This window comes from Camellia sinensis, chromosome 6 (genome assembly GCF_055761805.1).
Source record: "Camellia sinensis isolate YWXY chromosome 6, ASM5576180v1, whole genome shotgun sequence".
In the NCBI taxonomy this organism is placed as follows: domain Eukaryota; kingdom Viridiplantae; phylum Streptophyta; class Magnoliopsida; order Ericales; family Theaceae; genus Camellia; species Camellia sinensis.
The window spans coordinates 129,424,966-129,430,965 of record NC_138966.1 but is presented as its reverse complement, the minus strand read 5'-3'; the positions used below and the strand labels follow the sequence as shown (position 1 = coordinate 129,430,965).

The 6,000-nt window shown below is 32.6% G+C and overlaps 1 long non-coding RNA gene across 1 annotated transcript; it reads left to right on the top strand.

The window, feature by feature from the left end:
* Window positions 1–329: 329 nt before the first annotated feature.
* Window positions 330–3,081, top strand: LOC114281413 (uncharacterized). The gene is made up of 3 exons (XR_003635895.2): window positions 330–397; window positions 2,824–2,899; window positions 2,988–3,081. It is a non-coding gene; the product is annotated as an uncharacterized LOC114281413 (long non-coding RNA).
* The last annotated feature ends 2,919 nt before the right edge of the window (window positions 3,082–6,000 follow it).

Below are 6,000 nucleotides of genomic sequence, written 5' to 3'. Positions count from 1 at the left end.
CTCTCTCTTTCTCACTCTCTCACGCCTCTGCCCTCCTCTAGCTCTCTCTCTCGCCTTTGTCTCTATCGTTGTCGGGTACGGGAGCATCACTGCCATCGCACACGAGCACCACCGTCAATCCACCATTCGAGCATTGCCCCAGGTATGTCCTCTCTCTATTTTGCCCTCTCTCTATCTTTCAGTCTCTCTTCTCCTAATTTCAGTCGCTAGGGTTTTCTTCTTTCATTTGCAGTTTTGTTCTGATAGCAGCTCTGTTCTTGACACTGGCGAGGTCGGATGCCCCTTTCATCATCGCCCACAAGAAGGCCACTCTCACTAGGCTCAAGTCCGGTGTCGAACGTGTCCGTGAATCGCCGATACCTGTCCATGAATCGCCTTTCGCCATCAACTACTCTGTGTTTGTCTTCAACTCCTTACCCTCTTCTGTAATATTTATATACATATAGGCCTATGAAATGTTTGAATATAAGCCCCTCAATTTTCTGCTTGCAAGGTGTTCGATGATTTGCTTGTGTTGAAATGGTGGAGTAATGATCAGGAATAGTTAATGTTTATATGCATTTTTTACTTATATCATGGAAATTTGTGAGAGAAATCTTGAAAATTTTAATGATATACCAAATTTGTGATGATATACTATGATTTGGTAATGATATACTATGTGATTTTGATACCTGACTAATATTATACAAACATATTGATCTGTTGGTGTTGGTATTGACTCTTACCAACTTGAGGCTTTGGTTTTTAAATGCACCAAGTATAATGAAGGCAGCATGCTGGAATTTGAATAAGTAAGACATTTGATGATGTTCACTTTAAGGAACCAAACATGGAGGTTGCTTGGTGTTTTGCCACCTCTGCAACTGATGCAATAGCAGGCCCATTCCTGTCTCTAGCTAGTAATATTTTGCTCCTTCATGATACAAATTGTTCTATCATTCTTTTAGTAAGAGAATTGAAACAAATAAAATTACAATTCATTAGTGTGCTTTTAGTAATGAATTAAACAATTAAATCTAGCAATCTAATGCACACCTTTTTCTTTCTGTTTCCTATCATCTATATTTTTCTTCCTCTGTTTAGTTTTTTCATAATGTGTAAGAAGCCATTCCATCTTTTTGTTATAGGTATTTAGTATTTTCCATTTGTGTATTTCCGGAAATTACTACATATCTTGCCATTGGAATTTGAATTGTATCACAGAAATCAATTAAGTACCTTTGAAAAGGCTGTTTAATAATGAGGGAATTTGAATCAATCTTTCTGTTAAAGGAATTTTAATCCTTTTATTAATGAAGGCTAGTGTTCTCCAGCACCTTTCAAAAGGTTGTTGAATTAAACTCTTATCAATCCAAGGCACAAACTAACTGCCACATGCCTTGAAGGATAATATAATATTTTGAAACATGAGGTGTGACTGTGTGAGTTAGCATCTTTGCATGCCTTGGATTGAGCTTCTGCAGTTAAAAATGTTGGGCAGAGGAAACGACAGCGAAGGTGAAGCAGTTATCAGACCATATACCCCAATTACTTTAGATTCAGATCTCGATTACTTTGAACTTGTTGTAAAGGTACACATTAATTTGTATTTGAAAACTCTCTCCCATGGTTTTTGAGACATTTTAATTTGTTCTCACAGAGGTCGGGCTTTATGATGTTGGTTTTGATTTTGGTTTTGGTTTCAATAGATGTATCCAAAGGGAAGGATGTCACACCATTTCAGAGAGATGCATGAAGGAGATTTCCTGGCTGTGAAGGGACCAACGGTTCTAACTCATTCTTTTAATGGGGCAGGTGCTACAGAGTGAGCACACTGCACATGAGGAAGGGTGTGAATTACTTGTGTACAAATATAAAGTAACGTATAGTATAAAATTGTGAGGGCACCCTCACCGCAAAAGCTAACTTTTTAAGTTGAGTTCTACTACCCAAAACCGAGTTAATAGTCCAAAAGTTTACCTCTGGTCTTTTATGTACTGGTCTTGAAATTCAGTGTTCCTGTAGTCTATAAACTACAATGGGTTATTTTAATTTAAATAATGCTTCCCCAACCATAGAATTATGCAGCAAAGACTCTTTGCTTTGACTTTGATATATTTATAATTAATTTTAGTAAATAGTATGTCAAATTCTCAGAGATAATGAGTTAGTATTGCCACAATGAAACATGATATGTCAGAAAATGAGAATGTTCGTTGGAAAATTTAAGCCATAGATTTGTATGTCATCATGTCATGCTACTATGGACTTTCTAGTTTACCTAACCATTGTTGGAATTGAGTTGTGAAAGTTTTACACTGTTACCCACCAAAAACATTCTTAAAAATGAAAAAAGTAAAGAACCTTTTCCAATGTTAGACTATGATAAAGAATTTCAGAAAATTAGTTGGTTGAGTTTGTCAGAATTAGTTGGTTGAGTTTGTCAGAATTTCAGAAACATATTGGTGCCTGCATGTTTGTGTTTAGGATACGATTGCTCCATATAAGTCCTTGCTTGTTGTTATGATCAAGAACGTGCCTAGTTGTTTATAGTGGCAGTTTTTTGTTGTGCGTGTTGGTTACATTCTGGCTGATGCACGCTGTTGTCTGCTTGCTCCACCCAGAAAACTCTAAAGAATTTGGATCATATGGTTACTTAGGTTACAGGATTAATTGGTTGATGTTTGATATATGCTTAATTTTATTTCTTACGAATATTTCATAGTTACTTCATGCTTTGTGAGTTCAATGTGATTACAAACTTTAGTAGCATGTTCCGCTGATTGATCTTTGGATGGAGATTAAGATTGAGTTGGTTTTGTTGTTTTGTTACTTATGTAGGGCCATTCAGTTGCAAGGAAGCTTAATTCTGATGGTAAGGTGGATACAATGCAGGCCTTGCATAATTTGAATGAAGGTTTGTTCCTGCTATCAATTGTGACAACTTGCATTCCTTACGTTATATTGTTGTGTAAAACAGAACTCATATTGTGGTGTTGTCTCAGACGAACTTGCTGGTTTTGAACAATCTTGGAAAGGCAATGGAAAAAGGCATTTGCCTAGTTGGGATATGGGTTCAACTTCCATGGTACTGCAGGTAAACACGTCTTTTATTTTTTTCCTGTGCAGTAATTTTACATTGTGTAATTGGATCGAGGACACTATGAATATGTATTTCTATATTTTTATTACACATGCACTTGATTTCACATTCATGCAATGTAGAAATATTTTTATTACACATGCACTTGATTTCACATTCATGCAATGGTTCTACAGGTGCCAGCAGTAGTAGACGAAGGGGATGGGCGAGTGGGAGTAGTTGGCCCCTTCCAATCGAAGGGTTTTATGGAAGGACTCGAACAATGGGAGCTTATAGTGATGCCATGACGACATCTTGTACTTATTAGTACTTATTTTTTAACTAATAGCATAGAGTAATCGATTGAGTGGTGACAAATTTGTCCTTATTTATATATAAATACATTGTGTATGCCCCAATACTACCTTTGTTCTTCATGTTTTATATCTGAATGTGATCAGATTGAAGTCGAATGTGCCTTTTGTGATTTATTTTCTTGAATTTTTTTTTATAAATATTATATATGAATTATTGTGCTTCGTTTGTGAGGGTTAGAGTTGAAAATGTCATAAATTTAATCGGAAAAAGGCGGTCGGGGGGCGAAAATGCAAAACAAATCCCGAACCTCTGGTTTAACGTTCAATATTAATGTTTTGGATGGTTGGAACTAAAATGTGTGCACATTGTTGAATGCTTGAATGGTTAATAATATATTTAGCGTCGATGGATTATATTGGTTATACAGGATACAGGTTGTACAAAAAATGGATACATGTTGTTTAGAATTTTTTTGAAAAAAAAAAAACAAAACAAAACAAAAAGTATTTGGCCACCAAATATTTTGGTAGCCAAATACGTAATCAAATGTTTTGGCGACTAATAATTTAGTAGCAAAAACTAACAAAAAAAAATTTTGTGACTAAATAGTTAGTAGCTAAAACAATTGAGAATGAGAGAAAGAAACTATTGGCAACTAAATTTTTTAGTCACGGAAAAAAAAGGGTATCATTTGGCGATTAAAACATTTGGTGGCAAAAAGTAATGTATTCTATTGATGACCAAAATATTTAGTCTCTAATAGTTGGTTAAAATTTTCATGTAGAACTTTTAGTGACTAAAAAATTAGTGGCCGAAATGTCACGTTTGCCGACTAAATACGGATTCGCAGTCAAATGTTAACTTTCAGTGACTAATTCTTTCGTAGCAAAAAGTAACACCTTCCCCAACCACACGAATATTAGTAGCCAAAAGTCACATTCAGCGACTACTGGTTTTAGTGGAGAAAAGCTAACATTTGCCGACCAAAAAAAGTTTAGTAGGCAAATGTTACACTTTCAGTGACCAAACAAAGTTTAGTCGCAAATACTATCGCCAACAGGGTATAGGCGACGAACTTGGCGACAAAACCTTTTAGTCGCTAAATCGTTTCAGCGACCAAATTTCTAACTTTTGGCGATCAATATTTTGATAGCCAAAAGTGACATTTCTTGTAGTGATATATCCTATTCATTGCATACGCTAATAAATCCCAATGTACATTATATCCTTCATTTATATCCAGCCAATCAAACAAGGCTAGAACACTTATGATAAAGGTCTTATCCTTTTATCCTATTCTTTTTCTTTTTTTTTCAATTTTTAGTGAATTTTTTTTAAAATTATGTTAAATTTTTTTGCTTTTCTGGTTTGTCTCATGTAGTCGAATTTAAAAAGTTAAAAAAAAAAACTGATAAATTCCAATAAGAAATACAAAATAAGCCAAAAGTTCTATTGTATTTTATTTATGTTTGCCTTTTTTAAATTTCTTTAGAATTTTTAAATTTTTTTGATTCATCTCATCAAGTTGTGTCTGTTTTTTTTAAGATTTTTTTTTAAAAAAAAAAAAATCAATGAAACCAAAACAAAAATGTTTGGTGGTCCGAATGGCTCGAATGTGTCAAAATAATGTCGTTTTGACACATTCGAGCTAAGAAAATTCGGGCCACCTACCATTGTTGAAACCAAAATAAGCCAAAAAAAGTACACACCAAATAAGCAAAGTCCAACAACACTGATTCAGTGTGTTTGATTTGAGTTTTTTGGATTAAGTTTTTTGAAAATTTAATTTTTTGGTTTTTGTATTTTTTTGTTTTTAGTGAATATTTTTAAAATTTTAAATATTTTTTTTTACCTTTTTAGATGCACTTTACTTAGATGTATCTAAAAAGTAAAAAATTTATGAAAAATATTTTAAAATTTTAATAAATACATAAAAATACAAAAAATGTACTGAATTCTCGTATTTTTTTTTTGTATTTTTGGTATTTATTAAATTTTTAAAAAGTTTTTTTTACAAATTTTTTACTTTTTAGGTACATTTATATTAGGTATGTCTAAAAAGTAAAAAAAAAAAATTGCTTAAAATATTAAAAAAATTTAGTAAAAACAAAAAAAAATACGAAAAATAAAAATATAAAATTTTTTGAAAAGTGTTTTTGGAAAAGCACAACCAAGCGTATAGTTTTTTTTTTAATACATAAAAAATAAACAATTTATTAGATTATTAGCTTATTTGAGTCTCACCATCTCTATATTTTTTATATATCTTTTGAAAATAATTATAAAAATTAAAAAATAAATCATACCGAAACAGTAACTGCCGGTGACGAAGTGACTTGAAAGAGGAACAAACCGCCTTTACTTGTTGAGACAACTCAAAAATCAAAACGTGACTGATTGTAATCCATTTTGCTGAAAAACTATTCCGTAGTTCAGGTGGCTATACTCTTCACCAATGACAGATCTCTATGTTCTTTACTGTTTTTCAATTCAATAATGATTTTATCAATTTCACATACACATTAAAACTATTAGGACTCACAAACTAAAACTATAAAACATTTTTATTTTCAATTACTCAACGCAAATTGTAAATCATATTGTTTTTATCAATCACA